The following is a 26,533-nucleotide window of genomic DNA, read 5'->3' as shown; positions in this document are numbered from 1 at the left end:
CATAGCACAGCATAGCATAATGTCAATTAAGTTTCTCTTAAACCTTTCACCACCAAAAATATCTCTCAGGTTAGCTTAACATATTGCATAAATATTCAAGTTGAGCCATAGATTAATAAATTTCAGCCTTTGAAGAAGAAAAGGAAAGTATGCAAAGTAGAGTCTGGACATTAAACACATGCACACACACACAGAAACTTTCCAGGTGACTCCTAGTGCCCACTCAGCATTGAAAAACCAGTGTGAAGCCCTTTTACTTTACAGATGAAATGACTGAATCAGAAGAAAATATTGGTAAAATGTCATTGGGTTCCAGAGGAATGCATAAAACTAAAAATAAGCTTAAAAATTCACCTAACAGGAATGATTTATTATCGTCATATGTTTAGTAATAACACTTTTATTTGCAAATGACTGAAAGCCAGCCCTAAACAGCATATGAATAAAGGCAAATGGGTTGGCTTATAGAACTCAGGAAAATGTTGACTACAAAGCCCCAGGAAGGGCAAGTTGGCTATGAGGCACATTCCATGCTAGGTACTCAGACGCCACCATTCCTGTCTGTTGTTGAACATTATTCTCTTCTGTTGCAGAGCACACTTCTCCACGTGGCAGAACATGTGGTTGCCAATGGTTTCCAAATTTTACACCTCATCATTTAAGACACCAGGAAGAGAATGACCTCAAGATATTTCCCTAGGGCTGAATTGAAATATCCTAGAAAAGGATTCAACTCAAGTTGGGCACAGAACATAAATCAGATTGGTCCAAGGGACAAGGTCACACTGACTGAAAGAAGCATTTCCATCTAAACCATACTGATGGTGGAAGAGGCAGTTTGTAGACAAGAGATCCTTGACGAACCAGCTTAGGTGTGTACTAAATTAGCTTAGCCATTTAATTGAGAGAAATGTATTTAAATATATTAAAAATTCTTTCGTTGGAAAATCTTTACCTGAAGTACAGGATAATTTTCTTGAGGAATCATTCTCTAGAGTAGAATCTTTCACCTTCTAGGAGTGGTGGCCCAAGAACTCCATAGGGTTTCCCTGGTGGCTCAGACAGTAAAGAATGTGCCTGCAACGTGGGCTTCCTAGGTGGCGCTAGTGGTAAAGAACCCGTCTGTCAATGCAGGAGACTTAGAGATGTGGATTCAATCCCTGGGTGGGGAAGATCCCCTGGAGGAGGGCATGGCAATCCACTCCAATAATCTTTCCTGGAGAATCCCCATGGACAGAGGAACCTGGTGGATTACCGTCCATGGGATCACAAAGAGTCAGACATGGCTTAGTGACTAATGCTTTCACTTTTTTTTTTAGCCTACTCTCCTTGCATTTCATCCTATGCCTCATTTTTGTGCCCCATAAGGTGTGTATCCCCAGTTTAAAACCTTCTGGTTCAATTTCTTCAGGGAATAAGCCTCTCTTATTTGTCAAAGGAGTGGAGGAAGAGAAAGTAATTTTGTAAAAGTTGAGATGGAACCGGGCAGACGTTACACAGCAGGCAGAGGCTCCTGTCTTTAGAAGGGCCTGCTTGCAAGGTTGGGCCTTGGCTGGCATCTGGTACCTTGGCCTTTAAAATATTCCCTTGTCCCTAAGTGCTAAGGTTTGCTGTGTCTCCTCTGTTTGTACAACACTGTGATTTATGTTGAATTCCTGCTTTTCATAGTTGCTAGGCACAACTTGCTTACATGACCGGCCCTCAGTAAAAACCCTAAACTGTTAGTCTTAAACAGGCTTCCCTGGGCAGAAACATACATGTTGCTGTATTTTCCCCAATGGCAGGAACGTGTGCTCTGTGTGACAGAGGATTGAATGTATGAAACCTGTGCATTTATTCCTCCAGACTCCACCTATGAGTTTCCTACTGGTCCTTCTTGTATCACTGTAATAAATCTTCACTATGAGTACAATTATATCTTGAGTCCTGATATTCCTTCTAGTGAGTCATCAAAAGTGTGGGTGGTCTTCGGATGCCGGAAGCAAGGACTTTATTTTTGACTTCGTGGTTTGGCCCAGTTCTGAACCTCTCTTCAGTAGCACGTTCCACGGCAGAACACTGTAATTCATTAGCTTTCCTTCTTCCCAAACTTCATTGGAATCTTTTATCACTTGTGTCCCAATTCAAATTCTTTTGTCCATATGGACGTTCATTACCACTTTTCATTACTGTAATATGATTTAGGTTCAGTTTTATTTAAGGGAGGATAGAAACATGAGGCTACCATGTCATATTTACGTGGAAGCCCTCTATTATAACCATGAGGGTTTTCTCCTGGTCAGTTTATCCTAGTCATTTTTCAAAGAATACCGTATTTTGGATCCCCAATATCTATCTTTACACCTATCCATAATGATTTTTTATCTCTTTGCCCACGTCTTCATTTTGTATAATTTTTCTGAAGTTACTTTTACATACCATTATTAGAGTCTTCTGTATATAAGTAGTTCTAATTAAATTATAAAATCTCATTAGTATTATTTTTGTCCATAGTTTTTCTTTGTTTTGCCTAATGCAGGGAAGAAAAGCTCAAGAAAGAGGGCTACTGCTGTTGTTTAGCCACTGAGTTGTGTCCGACTCTGTGACCCCATAGGCTGTAGCCTGCCAGGATCCTCTGTCCATGGGATTTCCCAGCCAAGAATACTGGAGTAAATTGCCATTTCCTTCTCCAGAGGATCTTCTCAACCCACGAGTTGAACCTGTATCTCTTGCTTGACACGTGGCTTCTTTACAATTGAGTCACCTGGAAAGCCCCAAGAAAGAGGATATAAATATTGTGTGTGTGTGTATATATATAAATAATTATGACTGATTCATGTTTATATATGGCAAAGACCACCAAAACATTGTAAAGCAATATCTTCCAACTGAAAAAATAAGATAATCAAGTAAAAAATCACCTTAATGCTTTATTAACTCATGTTTCAGTATGTTTCATAGAGTTAGTGCATTCGCAAGTGCCTTGAAAGTAAAGACACATATTATTTAATTCTTTGTTATATATTGCAATTTTCAAATATTGTTTCCCATTTCTGACATTCTATGCACCTTTTGTAATATGTACCTGAAGTCTTTTTGACAAGGTTTTAGATAACAATATTTTTCTATGTGTATGTTTTAGAATAAATGGTTATTTCTCCACTTATTTGCTCCAGAATAATATAGTTGTAATTTCCTTGACTTTGTTATTTGTTTAACTTGTGCATTGTATGAACCTTTCCTTTGAGTTTGAGAGTGAGACATAAATAGATCATGTTTTATTTGTCAGTCAACAGTGTTAATAGGACACCCAAGGCAGCTACGATCTGAGTTTTTGTTTTATTCTGTTTCGTTTGTTTGTGTGATTTTTCTTGTTGCTTGAGACTTTTGTGTTGGCAACTTATAACATAATTTTGCTTCTGAACCAGCGCTTTGGTGGGAATACTATTTATGAAATAGTTTAATTGAAGAAAATGTTTAATTGACATTATTGGTTCCTAGATCAGTACACTTTTCTCCCAAAGTTATCTTTGTTCTGAAACTGCAAAGTTGGCTTTGGGAATATTCTTTTCCATCTTACACAATTCACTCACCTCCACACCTAACACCTGTGAGTTAATAAGTGAGGTTAGTGGAAAAATACTGGCAATGCACAGGCTCCCCTCCACCTCCACCCCACTGACAATCTGTGGCAGTGGGAAAATGTTCTCCAACTTGGGGATTTCTTGTCTGTATAATCTCCAGGGCTTGTGCCTACATGTCAGAGAATAGTACTGGGACATTTCTTGCTTTACTTCCAACTATATTATGCCATATTTTCAAAATTTCTATTTAGACCAGATTATACCTTTCTCACTTTATTTGAAGCATTTTATGAGTTGTGAAATGTTCTTGTTTGAGTATAGGTGAAATATTCCCTTCTATTTTTGTCTTTTCATTTCACATTCTGAAAATTTTTTTCAGTGTACAACAGTATTATCATCTATTCCAGAAGGCTTTTAAATGACAGACCTCTTAGATTGATATTATATGAAATTCCGAAACTTAATGAAAATTTTAGATAGTTTTAACTGAAAATAAAGTGACCCCAAGGATGGGGCTGCCCCATCATCACATACAGTTTTTTAAAAAAGTACACACTGCATTGACAAGCTAGAACAAAGTTTCCACCTCTGAGTTAATAAGAATCTAAGTCAAAGAGGAATATTTGGCGAGTGAAACAATGAGGAATTTGGTTGTCACTCAAGCTAGGCATAAACTACACAGCATAACAAGTTTCACTTCATAAAAGTATGCTAGATATCTAATATAGTAGTATTTAATTTCTATGCAAAAGAAATCATTTGGAGCCCACAGCTGACATCATACTCAATTTTTAAGAGTTAATACTTTTCCTTTAAGATTAGTAACAAGATAAGGATGCCTATTCTTGCCATTTTTACTCAACGTAGTATTACTTAAAGTCTTATTCAGAGAAATTAGCTAAAAAAAGAAATGAGGAGTGTTTCAATAAGAAAAGTAAAACCATCACTATTTGCAGATGACATGACACTATGTATAGAAAACCCTAAAGAATCCACCAAAAGCTGTTAGAATTAATACTTGAACTGATAAGGTTGCAGGATACAAAATCAAAATATTCAATATATGCATTACTATATACTAATAGTGATATGTAAACTGAAAACTATATGAAATTGATGAAAGAAATTAAAGATGATATAAATACATGGAAAGATATCCTATAATCATGGATTAGAAGAATTAACACTGTTAAAATATCCATAGTGCCCAAAACAATCTTCAGACTCAATACAATCATTATCATAATTTCCATGTAATTTAGACTTTCAGAGTTTCTATTGAGACTTAGAATATTACATCTACTTTTAGAAAACAGTATTGTGGAATCCACAGAGAATTCATTAATGTGTTTTGTTGAAAGTATCGGTATCCTCTCTCTGAACACACTCATCTGCTTCATTTCTAGGTATCACAATCCTGTCTTATCACTCTACTTAGATTAAATACCCAGAGACTGCCTCCTGCAAAGTGAACAGATGACTTTGAGGATGAGCAGGCAGTGGTTTGGAAATACGTTATAATGAAAAATACAAACACTCTCCTCATCATGAACAAAAAGTGCTGCTGAACTATTAAAACACAGATTCAGAAGACAGCATAGTATTAAGACCAGTTAGTGGGAGGAGTTATTGGGTGATGGGGTTTTCTTGTGAAATTAAGGAAGTTTTCAGGTAAGCAAGCATGCTGGCTTAATACTCTTTGTTACACAAAACTCTTAAAGATAAGATACAAAGTAGCAATTGGTCTAGAAACTCTATGAGTTAGAATACTATGTTGATCCTATCAGTTTATATAATAAAAATATACCCTAGACACCAAATAGTCTCTTAGAAGTGGGAAAATAAAAAATTCATGGTTATTATCCATTTGGCAATGTAATATCTCTAAGAGCTATTTGTCAATTATTGAGATGGGATATACAACTCACTTAATAATGAAATAACACTGATGTGAATGTATGATGATCTGATATGGGAGATCATGATAGGCAGAGGAATTAAAGAATTTATTCAAATGCTGAGACAGATTGGAATCTGAAACCCTTTTCTGCAGTACTGCATTGCTTGCACCTGGATACATCTCTCCTTGCACAACAAAATACAAAGAAACTGTATGGGATTAAAAATAGCTGCATGCATGTGCAGTTGGTGCAAATTCTGGACAAAAGATACAAAGAGATAAAAAAATCCAACACTGCTACTTTTGAATGAACAGAGTGCCGTGCATGCCCCCTGCACACAATACCACCTAAAGGGTGGGCAAACCACTTAAGCTCCCCCTCTGGACCAAACCCTGGACACACCCCTACCCTCACCCCATATAAGGAACAAGCTTGCCCCCCAACCTCAGGGAGCAAGAAAGCAAGGGAACCTGTTGTTTTTTCTTGCTCGCTCTTGCTGTAGCGGGGGACCCAATAAAGACTTGCCTGAATTTCTGGTCTGGCCTCTATTGATTGGGAAGGCCAAGAACCTTGGCTGGTATCAGTGTTACACAATTTATAGTACATGACTAGAATGGTTGCTGTCAAGTGCTAATCAAATTTTAGTAGTATGGCAGCTCAAAGCAAACCTAATTACTGAGATTTAGGGTTGTTTCAGGTCAAATTGTGTTTCCTGACCCCACATTATACCTTAGTACCACAGAATGTGACCTTATTTAGAAATAGGGTCTTTACCAAGTTAAGTGATTACGGGCCACAATCCAATATGGCTGGTTTCCTTGTAAAGGGCAGTTTGGAGATGGACTAACATACAGGGCAAAGCTGTATGAACATGAAGATGGCCAAGGAGAAAAGCCTGAAATAGATCTTTCCCCCAGAGTCCTCAGAAGAAACCAATCTTGCCCACATCTTCATCTTGGACTTCTAGCCTTCAGATTCTTGGGCAGTAAATGTCTCTTTAATCCACCTAGTTTGTGGAATTTTGTTATAGCAGCTCTGGGAACTTAATACCCTAACATTGATTTAGGATGTTTGACCATGCACCAGAATAAAACCAGAAACTAAAATGAGCTGTGGAAAAAATATAGCTTTTTTTTTTATTAGTCTTCATATTTAGCTGCCATTTTCTGCTGAATATGACTACATAGTTGTAAATAAATATATCCTTTCTAAATTGTTAACCAGACACAAACTCTTACATTTGAAATAATTGAAAGATATCCATAGGGAATATGTAAGAATATTTAATTTTTATAACCATACTTTCTAAATAAAAATAGCTTGATTTTTGTTCTAAAGTTTTATTATGATTGTGTATAAAATATTTTTCAAACTAATTTGCTTTTGAATTTCTACTTTTTTTCTGAATTTCTACTTTTTTTCTCATCAGAAAATATCCTTTATCCAAAATTTTGATTTGTGGAATATTTTATACTGTCATAAGGTAGAATGCTGAAATGTGATCACTGCTTTTAGTCTGATTTATTTGGAATTTACCAAACACTGAAGGTTTAATAAAGTTATGGTAGCCTCTTTTATTCAGTGAAGTTACTGACATTCCTGGCAACAAAATATTTAAATTTGAATTCACATCTTTTTTATAGATGCCAAAATGTATCCCTAGATAGAATAAAAATATACAATAAATTTAAAGTTAATCTTTATATATATGTATTACAAAATACTTACTGAATGTTGAAGGAAAAGTTTCTTGCTAAAATAATTGTTTTTACTGAAGTATAATCTGAAATCCTGAATCAAGGTTAAGTATTTTAAAACAAGCTTTTTTCCCCTCATTTATCAGCTCAGTAAATCTATTGTGGTTTGATAGCTTATGCCTCTGCATTCAGAGTAGGACCCATAAACTGAATTCATACTGTAAGCAAAATGCTGTGTCTTTTGTAACAGTAATAATCATGACTCCTCATAAATATGAGAGATGTTCTACACGTGTTTCTTTACGTAGAAGTGCCAGCCAGCCCTGCTCCCATTCAGATGTCCATCCTCTGGCCTCTGTAACCTTGACTACTACTACTATCTCATTACCTTTTTGAAATTCAAATCTTCCCCTAACATGAGAGCAAGTTACAAGACTTTTTTTCTAATCCTTATATAAATTATTTTTATAGTAAAAATTTTATTTAGCCAAAAAAAAGGACACGTAGGAAAATAAGTATGTACCCTTTGACTTACTCCTCCCACAGCACTTGTGGGTTTTCAGTGTGCACGTAAACTCCTCCACTTGTCATTTAAGTGAAAACTGAGTGATTTTACCATACGACGTTTTTAGGTTTACGCGGTTTGATGATATGGTTATTAGTGGTAATAGTAACTAAAACCAAGCATATAAACCCTGGCGTACTATTTTAAACTGTCTGGATTCTACCTTGCCTCCCAACTTCCTCTGATTTCTGTACATCTTATGATTGTTCATCTCCTGGGAGACTTGTTTTCTTAGGCAGCAGTAATCTTCACTCACTAGGTAGCATAAGGAAATTTTCAATAGAGAAAAATATTGGACAAGCGAGATTGGTGGCTGTCATGAGAACTCATTGGCCGCAAAAGGAGAATCAGCAACTTAGGATAAAACCTGGCCGAGACCAAAGATGACACAGTCTCAGCTAGCTCACAAATACAACTCCTCCTCTAAAACTGTCCATAAGGCGTGTGCTTTGGTGCTAATTCGCTTCAGTCGTGTCCGACTCTTTGTGGCCTTAGGGACTATAGCCCACCAGGCTCTTCTGTCCATGGGATTCTCCAGGCAAGAATACTGGAGTGGGTTGCCACGCCCTCCTCCAGATCTTCCTGACCTAGGGATCCAACCTGCCTCTCTTACGTCTCCTGCATTAGGAGACAGGTTCTTTACCGCTTGCACCACCTGGGAAGCTGTCCATGACGCACCTAATGCCTAATTTAAGATTCTTACATTAAGAATCTTACTTTGATTAGCAATGTAATCAAAGATTACATTAGAATCTGGGCCCTACCATTCATCCATTTAAAATGAGATTACTAACTTTACATTTATCATAAAAATCACTCAAGGAAATGTTTTTATTCAAGATCACACACAATTCAGTTTGAAAATTCTATACTAGTTGTTTACGCAAACATTTTAAATCTAGAGATTTAGCTGTGGCGGAGATGACTAATCATCAAACATGTGCTTCCCCTTTCTTGTGAAATTGTCTCTGGAAAGCAGCTGTTCACCAGCAACCAGATTTCCCAGGGCCGCCTCTCTCACCAGCGGAATGTGGACAGAAAGATATGTCTCTTCTAGACCAACCTTTTCCATATTCTCTTTCTCTCTTCACTGTATTGCCCACATCAATTGATCCTGTCAATAATGAGTTTCTGAAGTGCTCTTAATGAAAGCACGGCCTTGACATATTGGCAAAGGCTCTGAATATAGGGACTGCTATGAATTTCTGAAGTCAACTGTGACTTTTAAAACACCATTATTTTTTTATGTAGTCTATCTCTTCCACTTGGAACCTTCAAGCAAAAATCATGCTAATCCTGAATATTTTGTCTTCCTCAGTTGTCTAGCAGACACTGGAGGTACATATCTGTGTGGTCAGGCTCTCTGGAGTCTCCTGACCCACAGGGGCTGGCATGGATCCTCTTTTCTTGGCTACTATCCTCACTTCACAATGGAGGTGGCCAGATGTGATTTTCTATTTTTATCATGACCAAGAATGCTTTTAGATTCTTTATAAGATTGACAGACTGCTTATAAATTTAAAAAATTACTAAGTTACAATAATTTAGGTTAAAAATAAGAAAAGAGATTTCTTCCCACACAGAACCTCTACCCTTTATCCCCACTACTCACTCTTCCACACCCAGCCACATCTCATATTTGTAGCTATTTACGTGGGCCAATGTATTTCTAGCTTGTGCTGTACAACAGATTTTATACTTCTTATAAAATCCCCCTTCTTATTAAGTGTAAAAATAATTTTCTGACACAGGGACTATAATAAAATCCATACCTCAAATGTGCAGCAATTGTGACCATTCAAAAAAATCCAACGTTTGTTTTGTTGTCTGAAAAGTGATATGTCTCCAGTCATTTCACGTCATATCCTGGGGAAAGTGTATTTGAAAGAGATGTAGGAGTAAGTGTAGGTTGGGATAAGGACTCGAGGTTTCTTCAATATAGAAGATGGTCCAAGAAGTTGGCTTAAAGGAGGAAAATGAGGAAACGGTAAGTTATCAGGGCCAACTTCTTAAGAATTCTGCTGTAGGTACTTTCTCTTCAGCGTGAACAGTGAATCCAGGTGAAGGGAGGAGAACTGGTTTAAGTATCATTGTTCTTAAAAGTGAAAAAAGATCATGGATTGGATTTTAAAAGCCAGTGGGAGCAAAATAATAAATAAGGTCTAACATTTGTGTTACCTTCTTATCTGCCTCTCACAGTAGCCTTTTGGAAAAGATGAAGTCATATTGTTCTATTTTACAGGTTAAGAGGCTTGCATTTACAGAGCTTATGATGTGTGAAAGTTCTGAGAACCTAGACCTGGGGCAAGTCTGGTTTTATTGTAATCCCTGCCTCGTATATTATGATGCTACTCAGATTAGGCAGGTCGGTTGCATAGTGTGAACAGATGGTGCCCTTTGTAGGGCAGACAAACATCCAGGAATAGGGTTAGTTGGCTTCATATTGGCTTATTTTGTCTGCTTTGGAGTTGTAAAATCTGTCAAATGATATGCCAGATTTTTACTAGAATGTGAAATCAAGATATGCACAAACACACATATCACTGGAATAAGATTGTTTGAAAATTTAAGCTGAATTCTTGCTGTACCATTATCACCAGGGAGAGATTCAGGCACCTTTTCTGGCACAGACACCAGTGAAAAGACAGCAGTGAGCAGTTAGAATGCGAGTAGATCAAAAACAGCTAGTTTGTGTGTCTCAGTGGACAAGTCTAACTCTGAAGTGCCCACAGATCTGGACTCCTGGGCCAAAGGTAATGTAGGCTCCTTCCCGCTCTGTTCCAGCACCAAGCACAAGGCGTCACATATGCTCTCAATGCAGACTCTTAAATGAGTGGATCCACAGGCACTGAATTTAAAATTTTCCTGAAATCACGCAAGAACTTCCTTCCATGAAGGACCCTCTTATGTATTTATGATAAAAGAGGGAAAAGCGACTAATAGTGACTGAAAGAAACATCTGTGTGAAGTAATTCACAGACCATGCTTCCCAGTCAGTCCCTTATTTTTCAAAGTTAATGTTCAAAATTTCACAAAATACTATATTCGTCAAAATATTACCATGTATTAAAAATCACATACTGATGTTCAGACTCTTGCAAAACTGTAAATAAACTGAATCTCTCCTGGTTATTTTAAGTGAGTCTGTTAGTGGAGACTGATCCCTTCTCTGCTTAGGAAATCAGCAACAGACATCACTAAACCCTGTTCCTGCCACACACCCTTCAGATAACTCAGCCACCCTTTTCACTGCCTTTCTCTGCTTATGAACGATTCCGTTTGAGGCACATGTTTCTTATTTTTATAATGATATAATTATTTTATAACTGTTTTCCATAATTTCAAAAGAGAAATTTCTCCCATAATGTTTCTAGACTGAATTCTGTTTAAAAGTATCTTGAAACAGTGATAAATCTGGGGCTTTGCATGTGACAAAACTTCCACCATTACTAATAAGTACAGAGAACAGCATAATAGCTATTTTTATTCTTTTCATCAGTGTGACAATCTACCACAAATAGGAAAATACAGTTGTAAATTGATTTAGACTTTAAAGGAAATTATGATTCCACAAAGTTTGTCAATATTTTCTCTGAAAAATATGGAAGACATATGGAAATTCAGTTTTAAACTTTTCTAGAATAATTTATGAAAAGCTATTTCCATAATTTTTAGTAATATACTAAATTCCTAAGGGAATCAGGCTTACTGTTAACATTTTATTCAATTTCTGTACACTCAGAGTTGCAATTAATCTGTGGGTAGAGATTGTCTAGACTATATAGTCTCCAGAAGCAAATAATTTTCTGATCTATTTTTAGTGAATTTTTGTAAAATAGATCACAACAGATAAGGATATCTCCTTTTAGAAGAGAGATTTACTAACTGTAATGTAATATCCTGATTTATAGAGCTGATTCTCCTCCTGCTTTGCAATAGCATATTTACAGACATGCTTTTAGTTTCAAGTGAAATTGAGGGAAAACTAAAACTTTGTGTCTTTAATTCCCTGCTTTCAACCTTCCCAGACTTACCCTCTGAGCAGTAAATATACACTTTGATGTATGAACAACATGTAACCATTGGATATTTACTTAGATGATTTTTGTTTATTATGGCTCATCCCTTTTCATATGTTGAAGTTCTAACCCCGAATTTGACCATATTTGGAGATAAGCCCTTTAAGGAGGTATGAGCCATCTCTTGGTATTTTAAGGTGGTATTTAAGGATAAATGAGGTCAAAAGAGGGGGCCCTATCCACAAGAGTTGTGTCCTCATAAGAAGAGAAAGGGACGTCAGAGATTACTTTCTCCATAAGCACACAGAGGGAAGACCTTGTGACTGACTCTATCGCCTAGTAAAGCAGAGAGACCTGGCACTGAAACATTGGCTGCCCCACCGCTTTCATACGTGTACTGTGATTCTCTTGTGGATCTCCAAATAACTTCGGAGCCTGTTTACACATGGCTTGAAGAGCTACAAGAACATTGATGTGCAGCAGATCCAGACCACAGGTATTTGGTCATCACTAAAAACAGATTTACCAATGGGAATTTCCCAGTCTCTGTTTTTCAGAGCAGCTGTTTGCTTCTATGTGCTCAGTAACATTCAGTTTTGTTTACTAATTTGTCCTTTGGGATAGTTCACTGTGCTTTCCACCATGAAGAATTACAAAGACACTCAGACTTCCAGACTCCATATTGAAGACGTACATATTTATCTGGAAATGGGCCACAAACCCCATTTGAATGAATGTAGAATAACAAAAGGTATAAACTTGTAGTCAGAATAGTAGTAAGTGGCAAAGAAAAGATCTCAGGTAAATTTTAGATACTAGGAAAATCCCATGGATGAAGGAGCCTGGTGGGCTGCAGTCCATGGGGTCACTAAGAGTCGGACACGACTGAACAACTTCACTTTCACTTTTCCCTTTCGTGCATTGGAGAGGGAAATGGCAACCCACTCCAGTGTTCTTGCCTGGAGAATCCCAGGGATGGGGGAGCCTGGTGGGCTGCTGTCTATGGGGTCACACAGAGTCGGACACGACTGAAGCAACTTAGCAGCAGCAGCAGGGATCTGGATGAAGAACTGTGAGGTAAGAGATTGCTATTGTTTTCTTTTAAATAAGCTTTTATGACTATTTGTGTTTTTGTTATTAAAAATAGGGATATTATTTTGAAAAGAAAATTTGTGCTTTGTTGCTCAGTCGTGTCTGACTCTCTGTGACCCTTCCAATTGTAACCTCTCAGGCTCCTCTATCCACGGGATTTTTCAGGCAAGAATACTGGAGTGGATTGCCAGTTCCTCCTCCAGGGGATCTTCCGGTTCCAGGAATAAAAGCTGTGTCTCCTGCAACTCCTGCATTGCAGGCAGATTCTTTACCCACTTTTTTAAAATAAATAAATTATAAACACAAGTGTTGCCTTTCAGGAAAGTCAATTAAATAGAAAATATTTAATTCCTTATTTGGGCATTTTCTAAGTTATGAATCCGCTGACACAAAGGTTGTCTTGCCTTCCGAGAAGCCATCAGAGCTCAGATCTTGTCACCTCTCCCGTACTTTATCTAAAACAACTTCACGCCTATGGAAGTCCCTTTGTTTCTGAGACCCCTTTGCTTTTGTTGCAAACTGTCACAGAGAACTTAGTGTTGGGTATTCCTGGATCCTCTGGGGAAGAAGTGGGCGAGCATCCAGGGACCTGCCGTAGTGGTGACTGCCGCAGAAGCAAAGTCTCTCTCTCGCCCACGCTGTGTGGGGTGTGACTGCTCCTGCCCTCTGGCTACCTGCAGTCCTGCTAATATATCTTGGAACTGGCAAGATTTCTCAAAGAAGCAATGGTCACAGGTTAAAATCTACAATCATAAATTCATATTTTCTGAACTGTAACTTCATCTTTCCCAAGAGTGTTTATTTTTATTCAGGGGAAAACAATTTTGCCACTTTTAGGTAATCCTGATTCAACATAGTTGCTTTCAGGATACTTGGTTCAGGTATAGAAAACACTTCCCCCTCCCAGGTGATTTCCCCTTATTTAGGGGCTTTCAACAGAAACTAAGCCCCATGTACCACCCCCGTGCAGGGATCTTGGTTATATTTCCATACAAACAAGCCAATCCTCTTAGATCCTATGGATAAAGTTGGTTTGCTGAGTCTTGACTATGTCTTTCATCCCGTCCCTGGAATACTCACTCCCCAGTGTAGGGCTGCCAGATTTGATAAATAAAAAGTATAACATGCCCTCGTAGTTACAAGGTGGCAGCCTGGAGCTTGGCGTTGTTACTAAAGTTGTCTTTAGCCAAGTGGAAGGGTCTCCTACTCACACTGAGGCCCCTGGGGGAAATGGTGTTTTAGATGCTAGGCTTAAGAATCATAAAATTTGGGGCATAAGACAAGCCCCAGAAATTAACTGGGAGCAGCCAAATGCTCTTCCAGGAGACCAGCAGCTACCTTAGACCCGAGCTCCTCTAGGGTGACCTTGGATCTGCCAAAAGAATCACAGAAAAGGAATAAGCAGATAGGAATTGGGATCAAGATTACAAACCAGAAGATGTGGGCACATTCTCTGTGGTCAGTGAGGAAGTCTTGAGGAATAGAGTCATTAAGAAAAAGCAAAATGTAGAAATGTTAAAATTCAATCTGACAATGGAAGGGCTTTTTAAAGGCTTTAAAGATTTGGTTGGACTTTCTGGAGGAGCCAAGAGTTTTTTGGATTTGGTAATGGCACTGAGATTCAACCTTCACAAGGACTATCAAATGGTAAGAGTGATAACTGGTACCTCTTTTCTCATTAGTCCAAAGGCTGGGACATGGACCAAGACAGCATTTGATTCTACTACTCCAAACGGTAAGATAGAGAGTTCAAATTCCAAAACTAATATCCCCATTTACACTGTATTTATTGAGATAAAGCATACCAAGGGAAAGCGACTAACAAGAAGTTAGCTGTGTTAAACTTTCTCTTCACGATGGATTGTGAATCGTTGCTGCTCAGTCGCTCAGTTGTGTCTGACTCTTTGCACCCCATGGACTACAGCATGCCAGGCTTACCTGTCCTTCACTATCTCCTGGAGTTTGCTCAAATTCATGGCCATCTAGTCAATGATGCCTTCCAACCATTTCATCCTATGTTGTCCTCTTTTTCTCCTGCCCTCAATCTTTCCCAGCATCGGGGCACATGACACAAACCCACTCTGACCTGACACCTGTCTTTAAAGACTGTCAGATTTATTTAGCAAACGTTGAACATGGGAACAGTGGCAGTAATAATTATCAAAATGAAACTAATAAAATGTTGGTTGAAACACAGTCCCTTTCCCTGTTTGTTTCAACCAAATTACAATAAGAATCATCATTTTTGTTTCATGACAGCAAAACTGAAGCTTCATCTGAAAAGAAGGTGAAATCTGTGCCTGAAGAGAAAACGGACCCATTACTAGAAGCAACCCATTACCAGATGCCTTTGCAAGAAAATGGATGCCTTTGTTTTGGGCTTGTTAAGCTTTCTCTCTCTCTCTCTGATTGGATTTTTATTTTCCTTTGGCAACTCCAGTGTTATTTTGGCAAAAATATTACACAAAGTAAATCAGTTTCTTCACCACTTTTCACTAAAACAGTGGTGAACCAAGCAGAAGGTAGCAGAAATGAAAGTAAAGGTAGAAATAAAGGAAAGGTTGATGAACCACTCAAAATAGTTACTACTCAAAAGAAGATGCTTTTTACTCCAGAAAGTATAAACTATTTTACAAGAAAATTTAAATAGAAGGGTATAGATACCCTGCATTAAAACCTATAACAATCAGAAGCATAGTATTTAGTTTAGGAAGACATGAATTTAGGAAATATACCACTGAATGCTTTGATTCCACCTATAACTGCTCTAAAAAATGAAATTTACTTAAAAGGTGGAAAGAGTCTGTGATAATACATAATGTCACATTAATATTTAATATTCAAAATATGTTGCATCTCTGTGTTACTTCATAATCTCTCCAGGTGTATCTGGGAGTGCCTAAAATTGTCTCACAGGTGTCGGTAAATAGTATATTCATAGTCTTTGACTCATGCTGCCTATGTGAAATCCCCTGTGCCAACAGTTTAAGAAAAATGGTCATTACCATCAGCAGAACTGCTGGAGCCCCTGAAAAGAGTGTTCCACTGCAGAGGCAGAGGCCTTGTGGACGTTCTTATCTCTGGCCAGCAAAACAGAGCAGAGCGGTGTTCCATAGTGGGTGCCTTGGCTGGTCAAGCCAGGATGTTATGAGGATGGTAGGATGAGAAGCCCTCCCCCTTATTTTTTTCTTCCTTTCAGTTTCTTATTGTAATTGAAAAATCCAATACCTGAAATAAAAAATTAAAATCATTAGAGGCATTCAACAGCTGATTTGAACAGGCAGCTCTTTCATCAAGAGCCTCCCGATGAAAGTGAAAGAAGACAGTAAAAAAGTTGGCTTAAAACTCAACATTCACACGTGTATACCTGTGGCGGATTCATGTTGCTATATGGCAAAACCAATTCAATATTGTAAAGTTAAAAAATAAAATAAAATTTAAAAAAAACCCAAAAAACAAAAAACTAAGATCATGGCATCTGGTTCCATCACTTCATAGCAAATAGATGGGGAAACAATGGAAACAGTGACAGACTATTTTTTTTGGCTCCCAAATCACTGCAAATGGTGACTGCAGCCATGAAATTAAAAGACACTTGCTCCTTGGAAGAAAAACTATGACCAACCTAGACAGCATATTAAAAAGCAGAGACATTACCTTGCTGACAAAGGTCCATCTAGCCAAAGCTATGGTTTTTCCAGTAGTCATGTATGGATGTGAGATTTGGACTATAAAGAAGACTGAGTGCTGAAGAATTGATGCTTTTGAACTGTGGTGTTGGAGAAGACTCTTGTGAGTCCCTTGGACTGCAAGGAGATCAAACCAGCCAATCCTCAATGAAATCAATCCTGAATATTTATTGGAAGGACTGATGCTGAAGCTGAAACTCCAATATTTTGGCAATCTGATGTGAAGAACTGACTCCTTGGAAAAGACCCTGATGATGAGAAAGATTGAAGGCAGGAAGAGAAGAGGATGACCTAAGATGAGATGGTTGTCAGCATCACCAACTGGATGGACATCAGTTTGAGAAAGCTCCAGGAGTTGGTGATGGACAAAGAAGTCTGGTGTGCTGCCATCCATGGGGTCGCAAAGAGTCAGATACGACTGAGCGACTGAACTGACTGATGAGTTCCTTAGATCTTTATCAATAAATATTTATTTCAGTTAAGATTATGGGCTTTGGAGCTAGACTGCTTGTTTTTCAATCTCAAATATGCAATTTAGTAGCTGTGTTACCATGGGCAGGTTAAGCCTTGCTTTCATTCATTGTAACAATAGGACTCCTCCTCTAGGTATGTTTGTGTGGTGACCACTTAGAGTGCACTTAGTACAATGCCAGGCATTTAATACACATAAATTTAATAAATACTACCATAAACATTTAGGTTAAACAACCCTCATAGACAAGGTTTACTAATAGAAGTAAGTTTGGCTTTTAATGTATATCCTTAAAGCATTTAAAATTGAAAAGCAAAGATGTTATGGTATATAAGTTGATTTTAGAAAATGCTCCTAATAATAAGACTGTCAGTTTAGATTTAAAGTCACTTCCAACCTGAGACTTCAGTGGTTATTGTGCTTGAACAATTAGAGAGCTGCTTTTGTAAACTCTAATCTGAATTGTGGCTTTGAAATTCTAATGATCAGATTTAGTTCTGATGACTCCAGTGATTAAAATAAGTGTGCTTTAGAGAAGCAGTGTAGGCTTGGTACAAAATATTAGCAATTGTGTTAGTGGTTATAGATGTACCTGCCATCTGCGGTTAAGTGTTTCAATTAAATCTATAATCTGAAAATGTATTGTTTTACTCAGCTTGATGCTCGTAAGGTTGAGGCTGTAGAGTAAGAAGTCCTTTTCTATTCTGACTGCACCTATGTCATTTGATGGGGATGCATGTACCTGGTTTACTCCTAGATTCATTAGATCACGGGAAATCGCCAAGTTCCAACTATGCATGTGTAGCTTGAGGTCAAATCTGTTTTTCCTTAATGTTCAATTTCCTTATAAAGACAAACTCTGGCCTCCAGAAATCCCCATGCAGTTGTCTTTGTGAAAAAATAAAATTAAAATAAAAAAATATCTAGTGCAGTCTGCAGTTCACCTAGGGTTCATTTCCATTGTTCTTTTTATTTGTTTATCTTTTGAGTTGTTCACACTGAAGAAGATATACGTTTATATCCTTTCAATTGAGTAGAGAATATTTTAAATAGATTAATAAATCGTGACTTTATAAATTGATACCAGGATTCAAGGATATGAAAATTAATGCTAATTTATTTTCATTTTTGAATGAGTAAAATTTGTTACTGAAAACATACAATTTAGATAAAATAAGCGGAAATGGGATATAGTATTTCTTCATACTCCAAGCGAAATGAAAGCATTATAGATGTAATGAGGAATGAATTATTATTCGCTAGCTAATCCAAAGGTGGTTTATTTCGAAAATTAATGTCAATTCTGCTGAAACTTAATGCATCAAAAATTTCCAAATATGTTCTCACTCTATTGGAAATACAATGGATTATTATTTTCTTTAATGGACACAATGAGAGTTCCTAGGGGATAACATTGTTACTAAATTTCAGGAACAACATGATATGCTAAATTTTGATTAGAACAAAATATTAGCAGTTCTTTCAATAGTCATGTATGCAACTGATAGTGTGGTTAAATATTGTAAGTCTATAGTCTGAAAATTTATTACTTTACTTAACTTGATATTTTATATAAAAACCAAGGCGTTCTCGATGTGCAAAATTTTCTCTTCCTTCACAATAAGCCAGGTCTGTCAATGGCACCCTACTCCAGTACTCTTGCCTGGAAAATCCCATGGATGGAGGAGACTGGTAGGCTGCAATCCATGGGGTTGTTAAGAGTCGGGTACGATTGAGCGACTTCGGTTTCACTTTTCACTTTCACGCATTGGAGAAGGAAATGGCAACTCACTCCAGTGTTCTTGCCTGGAGTGCAACCCCTCTGTGCGACCCCAGAGACGGGGGAGCCTGGTGGCTGCCGTCTATGGGGTCGCACAGAGTCGGACACGACTGAAGTGACTTAGCAGCAGCAGCAGCAGCAGCAGTAATCTTATTTAGATATTCAACATGCTTATAACCAATTTTCATTTTCAATTTATCTTTCAATACCAAGATCAAATTAATCATTGTAGGTGATATTCCTTTGTTCCATAAAAATCATTCTTTTTGGCTTTGAGGTAATGTGCACACTCATTAAATTGAAATAACCAGCCCTTTGCAACATGATTCAATCTGGCTTTCTAGCTTATTCTAAAATTTTCCTTTATGGACCCTCACTTTTTTTTCAGTCGAATTGTCCTAGCTGGACTCTTATAAATTTTTTTATGTTTTCTTTTCTCTAAGCTAGTAGGGTGTTTGGACTCATGAATCAGAATCCCAGTGAATGTGTGTTTGAATGGAGCAGGTACTTATTAAAAATGCAGATTTCTTGGCCACGGTTCAGATCTATTGAATCAGAATATCTGGGTGAAGGGCCCCCAAATCCTCATTTTGACAAGCATCTAGATGATTCTCATTCATATGTAGCATTTGTCTTCATCTTTATAGCCACTCAATAGCATCATTTTTATAGTATGTCTACCTATTAGGATTCTTATACACCAGTATGAGTTCTTCACAGCTCTGTTCAAATCTCATCTTCTTCCAAGAGGCTTTTCCAATTCCCCAAGAATGATGTTTTTTATTTGTCTTTGGTCTTGGAATAACACTGGAAAATTCACAAATGTAGAAGATTTAAACTGTTTTTCTTGATCCAAAGAAACATGTTTTACATCAGGACATAATACACACACACACACACCCCCCCCCCATACATCTAAATTGAAGAAAATTTCTTAAACAGTATTTATTTTTATTGCATTAAATGCCATTTGGTTATTCCCATTTTGTATTATATTTGTATTGTTTTGTACTCCATTCTATCTATTTCATTACAAAATAGTTACAGAGACATACTTAAAAATATTGTGGCTTATCCATAGGCCACTATAAATAGTTGGAAAAATACAGATTTAAATACAGATGTAAAGAGCTAAGTTACACCCAGTAAAGAAACATGTTGCACCCATGTTTATAAAGCCCACAGAGCTCCTTCACCCTTCTGCCATATGAGCGCACAGTGAGAAGACTACAGTCTGTGAACCAGGAAGGAACTCTCACCAATCACAGAATCGGCTGATACTTTGATCTTGAACTTCCTGATCTCTAGAATTCTGAGAAATAAGTTTCTATTGTTTATAAGCTACTGGGTCTATGATATTCATCTTATGTAATATAGCACATTCTGTCCAACTTAAGAACTCAACACTGACACATTACTATTAACCAATTTCTTAATCAGCTGTCTACCAATGTCTAGAATCCAATCCAGGGTAATACAATTCATTTAGCTGTGATGTCTCCCTAGTCTCCTTCAGTCTGACAGTTTCCCAGTCTTCCTTTATTTTTCATGATCTGACATTTTTGAACAATACTAGTCAGGTACTTTATATAATGTTTCTCCTTTTTGGTTTATCTAAAGTTTTTCTCATGAGTGGACTGGGTTTGTGGATTTTGGAAGATTACCACAGAAAAGAAGTGCCCATCTCATCATATACATATATGTATATATTGAGGAGTACATGTTTCCCACACAATATTGATAATATTAACCTTAGTCAGTTGTTTAAGGTTGTGTTTGCCAAATTTCTGCTGGTTTCTTCACTGCATTGTTACTATTTTTCCCTGTGTTCTTTATAAGTGAGTGACTAAGCATTTCATATTCCAGGGGGTGGTTATTAAGTTCCACTCCTGGTGGGAGTGATATCCATGTATTAATATACTATTTGGAATTCCCCTTTTAAAAAAGTATTCTTTTTTCTTCCTCTATTTATTAAAATTATTTATTTATATATCAGTATATACTTATGTATATATTGTAACTATTGTTATTTATTTTATTGCTCAAATTCTTTGGTCATTAGAATCACATTCAGATTGGCTCTTGTGTCCATTTGATGTGACCCAATCATTTTCTTTTTGAATACTTCATTCCTTTGTGACACAATAAGATACTGCTGGCTCATTTTATGTTTTCACTATATCAGTTCTAGAATCAGCAATAATTCAAATTCAAATATATAAATTCAATAAATTCAAATATATACTATAATCAGCAATAATTCAAATTCAAATATATAAATTCAATAAATGCAGATATATACTATAATAAAATTAATAAGTAGAACAAGATCACTTTTAAAAAACAGAAGAAAATTTAGTAAACGTAAAAATAGAAACTGGTGAATTAGGAAATAGAAAAATAATGAAATATAAATAAATGGAAATGGAAATTATTTGAAAAATACCATTTTGTTTGTGGAAATACTTTGTTGAAAGAAATTTCTTCTTTGCAACTACCAAAAAAATAAACAAAACACTAGCTATCCTATCAATGTAAACCTAAGAAGACAGAAATACACAAAATTAGAAATGACTGATGCTGAAGATGAAGCTCCAGTACTCTGGCCACCTGATGCGAAGTGAAACTCATTGGAAAAGACCTGATGCTAGAAAAGATTGAGGGCAGAAGGAGAAGAGGGCAGCAGAGAATGAAATGGCTAGATAGCATCACCAACTCAATGAACTTGAATCTGAGCAAACTCCAGAAATTAGTGGAGGACAGAGGAGCCTGGTGACCTGCAGTTCATGGGGTGGCAAAGAGTCAAACATGACTAGTGACTGAACAACAAGAAAAAGGCAAGAGGAAAACAGCCATCAAAAAAAAGAAAATGTTTTAAATAAGACTAATTTATACAACTTTGCAAATAAATTTGAGTCTAGATGAAAGAGAATTTCCTAGAGAAGTACAAATTATCAAAATTGATCTTGGTAATGACAGAAAATCTAAGCAGATCAATAACTACAGAAAAAATAGAGAAAGAAAATCTCACCCACCCAAACATTTAACATATACCAGGTCAAGATGGCTTCATAGGGAAATTCTATCAATTAACTATCAGATACTTTCAATACTTTTGAATGATTTAAAGTCATAGTAAAAAAAGGAAAACATCCAAATCATGCTTAAGAAAAAAACAGAGATAGATCATATCCAACATGCACATTTTGTTGCAACTTACGGTTTTGGTTTAACAAGTATTTTTGGATACTCCATGGGTTAGAGTATCCAATTTCTTCTAATGTTTAGTTTCATATTCAGTAGAGATATATAATAATTTGTTCACCTGTTTTCATATTGACAGACATTCACATTGCTTCCAATTTTTTGCCCCTGAGAATAATGCTATATTAAATATCCTTATATACATACTGTTGGAGGTGACAGCTTTGGGATTTTTAGCAATAAGAAGCAGATCAAAGCAATGAGAGATAGAAATTATTTTAGGAAATAAATATGACACAAAACTGAATTCAAATACACATTCATGACTATTTTCTGAAAAATCAGTTTGTGTATTAATAGCGTACTATTGATGATAGTTGATATAAGTAATATGATCAACATTTATCTATTTTTTTGTGTGCAAAAATCCAAATACATTCAAGATATAATTAATTTGCTTACTGAATGCCATGTTCCATTGCAAAACATTATCTTTTCCAGAGAACATCTGTGACTGCATTTCCAAAAAAGCAAAATAACAGTCACACATGCTTGTCTCCTTGTTAAATTGTTTCAGTCAATTAAAATCAAAGAAAAGAAATAACCGGAGGCTATATTTTAAAATGAGAATTCTTCAGAAACTTAATATTCCTTTTATTTCATAATCATTTTACTACTTGAATAGTATGCCATTTCAAATTGACATTACCTTCTATTATTATTTGGTTAAGTATTTAGTTCACTGAAATTTCATAGTATTAAAAATTGCTTTATTGTGGTGTATTCAATATAATAATGAAAAACATACCTATGTCTTAATTGGAAAAGTGTATGACACTCAAAAGTTAATACTTAATGCAATTTATATCTATAAAATATATTTGTATCTAATATATTAACTTATATCTATGCATGCTTATGTGCATGAATAAATATTTAGGTATATATTCACTTGTTTCATATACTGGTAAGGTTATGGTCAAAATCCTTCATGCTAGGCTTTATCAGTACATGAAATGAGAACCTCCAGGTGTACAAGCTGAGTTTAGGAAAGATGGAATCAGAGATCAAATTGCCAACATCTGTTGGTCATAGAGAAAGCTAGGGGATTCCAGAAAACCATCTACTTGGACTGTGTCGGTCACAACAAACTGAACATTTCTTTAAGAGATGGGAATATCAGACCACCTTACCTGTCTCCTGAGAAACCAGTTGCAGGTCAGGAAGCAACACTTAGAACCAGACATGGAACAATGGATAGGTTCAAACTTTTGAAAGGAGTATGACAAGGCTGTATATTGTCATCCTGCTTATTTAACTTATATGCAGAGTACATCATGTGAAATGCCAGGCTGGATGAAGCACAAGCTAGAATCACGATTGCTGGGAGAAATAGCAATAACCTCAGATATGCAGATGATACCATTCTAATGGCAGAAAGTGAAGAGAAACTAAAGAGCCTCTTGGTGAAGGTGAAATTGGAGTGAAAAAGCTGGCTTAAAGCTCAATATTCAAGAAACTAAGATCATAGCATCCAGTCCTATCACTTCATGGCAAATAGATAGGGAAAAAGTGAAAACAGTTACAGATTTTATTCTCTTGGGCTCCAAAATCACTGCAGATGGAGCTTGCAGCCATGAAATTAAAAGATGCTTGCTTCTTGCAAGAAAAGCTATGACAAACATAGACAGCATATTAAAAAGGAGAGACATTACTTTTTTGACAAAGATCTGTACAGTCAAAGCTATGGTTTTTCCAGTAGTCATGTACAAATGTGAGAGTTGGACCATAAAGAAGGCTGAGTGCCAAAAACTGATGCTTTCAAACTGTGATGCTGGAGAAGACTCTTGGGAGTTCCTTGGATACAAAGGACATCAAATCTGTCAATCCTAAAGGAAATCAACCCAGAAGTACTGATGCTGGAGTTGAAGTTCATGCTTTGGCCACCTAATGTGAAGAGCATGCTCATTGGAAAAGATCTTGATTCTGGGAAAGACTGAAGTCAAAATTTGAAGAGGGTGGCAGAGGATGAAGTAGTTAGATAGTATCACCTACTCAATGGACCTGAGTTTGAGCAAACTCTGGGAGATGGTGAAGGACAGGGAAGCCTATTGTGCTGCAGTCCATGGGATGGCAAAGAGTTGGGCATGACTGGGCAACTGAACAACAACATATATTTTATACGCAAATGCATGTTTCTTTACTACAATTCAGATATGTAGGGAAAAAGTGTGTTACATTATTTGGTTTAAAACTGATCTCTGCTTCACAAATCCTCACAAAATATTTAGCTGGAAAAAAGAGGAAGTCATATATTCTGATTTTAAATATAGTTGATATTTTCAATAGTCACTTTGGCTATATTTAGTCTCTTATCATCATCTTCCTTTCTCTGCCTCCTCATTGAGATAGTTTTGGGTATAAGTGAACAAGGGGACCTTAGTAGTAGAGAAGGAGATGGTAGTTGTCTCTTGTCTTTGAGTTAGACCTTGGATGTGTGCTGTCTGGGGACCACTGGTGTCTGGAATGATAATCTTGCATTTTCTCTAACATTTAGTTGCTTGCAATATCTAAAGCAAACATGACAAAAGATTCATATCTGATAAAATTGACTGGTGGTCACATGGTTGTTACTTTTTCTTCATGTGTTTCTGTGTTTTTGACCTATCTGTAAAAAATAATGCAAAAACAACTTGCTAGAAGTCTGTAGTTAACTAATACTATTCATTCTGATAAAAAGTTGTCTGAAATAGTTTGGCAAAGAAAGTGCCCCACCATGTGGCATGTGGAATCTTAGTTTTTTAACCAGGGACCAAACCCATGCCCCCTGCATTGGAAGCATGGAGTCTTAACCACTGAACCCCCAGGGGAATTCTGATTCCACAGTGTTTTTAAATTTCTCTTGTGATTTATTATTTTACCCAATCTTTATTTAGAAAGGTGTTACTTAATTTCCATATACTTATGATGTTCCAAAATTCCTTTCTATTTCTACTATTAACATGTAATTTTACTACATTGTCTGATTTTAGTTCTTTTGAATTTATTTAGCCTTGCTTTATGACTGTATATATATAGTCTATATCAAGAATATTAATTTTCAACGTACACTTGAAAAGAATGTATAGCCTGTTCTTCTTGTTCAGTGTTCTATAGATGTCTGTTTAATCTAGTCAGTATATAGTATTTTTTCTAAAATCCTAAAAGATGATGCTGTGAAAGTGTTGCACTCAGTATGCCAGCAAATTTGGAAAACTCAGTAGTGGTCACAGAACTGGCAAAGGTCAGTTTTCATTCCAATTCCAAAGAAAGGCAATGCCAAAGAATGTTCAAACTACAGCTGCACTCAACTCACACGCTAGCAAAGTAATGCTCAAAATTCTCTAAGTGAGGCCTCAACAGTGTGTGAACCGAGAACTTCCAAGCTGGATTTAGAAAAGACAGAGGAACCAGAGATCAAATTACCAACATCCGTTGGATCACAGAAAAAGCGAGAGTTCCAGAAAAACATCTACTTCTGTTTCTCTGACTACGTTAAAGCCTTTGACTGTGTGAAGCACAAAAAACCTGTGGACAGGGAGGGAGGTGGGAGGGGCGTTCAGGATAGGGAACATGTGTATACCCATGGCCGATTCATGTTGATGTATGGCAAAACCAATACAATATTATAAAGTAATTAACCTCCAATTAAAATAAATAAATTAAAAAAAATTGTGGTAAAATACCCATAACAACAACAACAACAAAAAAAACCTGTGGAAAATTCTGCAAGGGTTGGGAATACCAGACCACCTTACCTGCCTCTTGAGGAATCTATACGCAGATCAAGAAGCAGTAGTTAGAAATGGACATGGAACAATGGACTGGTTCCAAATTGGGAAAGGAGTATGTCAAGGCAGTATATTGTCACCCTGTTTATTTAACTTATATGCAGAGTACATCATGCAAAATGCTGGGCTGGATGAAGCACAAGCCAGAATCAAGATAGCTGGGAGAAATATCAATAACCTCAGACATTCAGATGACACCAGTGAAGAGGAGCTAAAGGGCCTCTTGATGAAAGTGAAAGAGGAGAGTGAAAAAGCTGGTTTAAAACTCAACATTTAAAAATCTAAGATCATGGCATCCAGCCCCATCACTTCACAGCAAATAGATGGGAAAATAATAGAAACACTGACAGACTTTATTCTCTTGGGCTCCAAAATAACTGCAGAGGGTGGCTGCAGCTATAAAATGAAAAGACACTTGCTCCTTGGAAGAAAAGCGATGACAAACCTACACGGCATATTGAGACATTACTTTGCTGACAAAGGTCTGTGTAGGCAAAGCTATGGTTTTTCCAGTAGTCATGTATGGATGTGAGAGTTGGATGTAAAGAAAGCTGAGCGCCAAAGAATTGACACTTTTGAACTGCGATATTGAAGAAGACGCTTGAGAGTCGCTTGGACTGCAAGGGTATCAAACCAGAGAATCCTAAAGGAAATCAATCCTGAATATTCATTGGAAGGACTGATGCTGAAGCTAAAGCTCTAATGCTTTGGCCACCTGATG

The 26,533-nt window shown here is 36.8% G+C and overlaps 1 long non-coding RNA gene across 1 annotated transcript; it reads left to right on the top strand.

Annotated features, from left to right (window-relative positions):
- Positions 1-12,463: 12,463 nt before the first annotated feature.
- Positions 12,464-16,260, top strand: LOC138989196 (uncharacterized). The gene is made up of 3 exons (XR_011465450.1): positions 12,464-12,822; positions 14,520-14,572; positions 15,097-16,260. It is a non-coding gene; the product is annotated as an uncharacterized lncRNA (long non-coding RNA).
- The last annotated feature ends 10,273 nt before the right edge of the window (positions 16,261-26,533 follow it).

The sequence above is a fragment of the Bos mutus genome, chromosome 9 (assembly GCF_027580195.1).
Source record: "Bos mutus isolate GX-2022 chromosome 9, NWIPB_WYAK_1.1, whole genome shotgun sequence".
NCBI lineage: Eukaryota > Metazoa > Chordata > Mammalia > Artiodactyla > Bovidae > Bos > Bos mutus.
The sequence above is the reverse complement of the archived record's forward strand: the minus strand, read 5'-3'. Positions and strand labels throughout refer to the sequence as shown.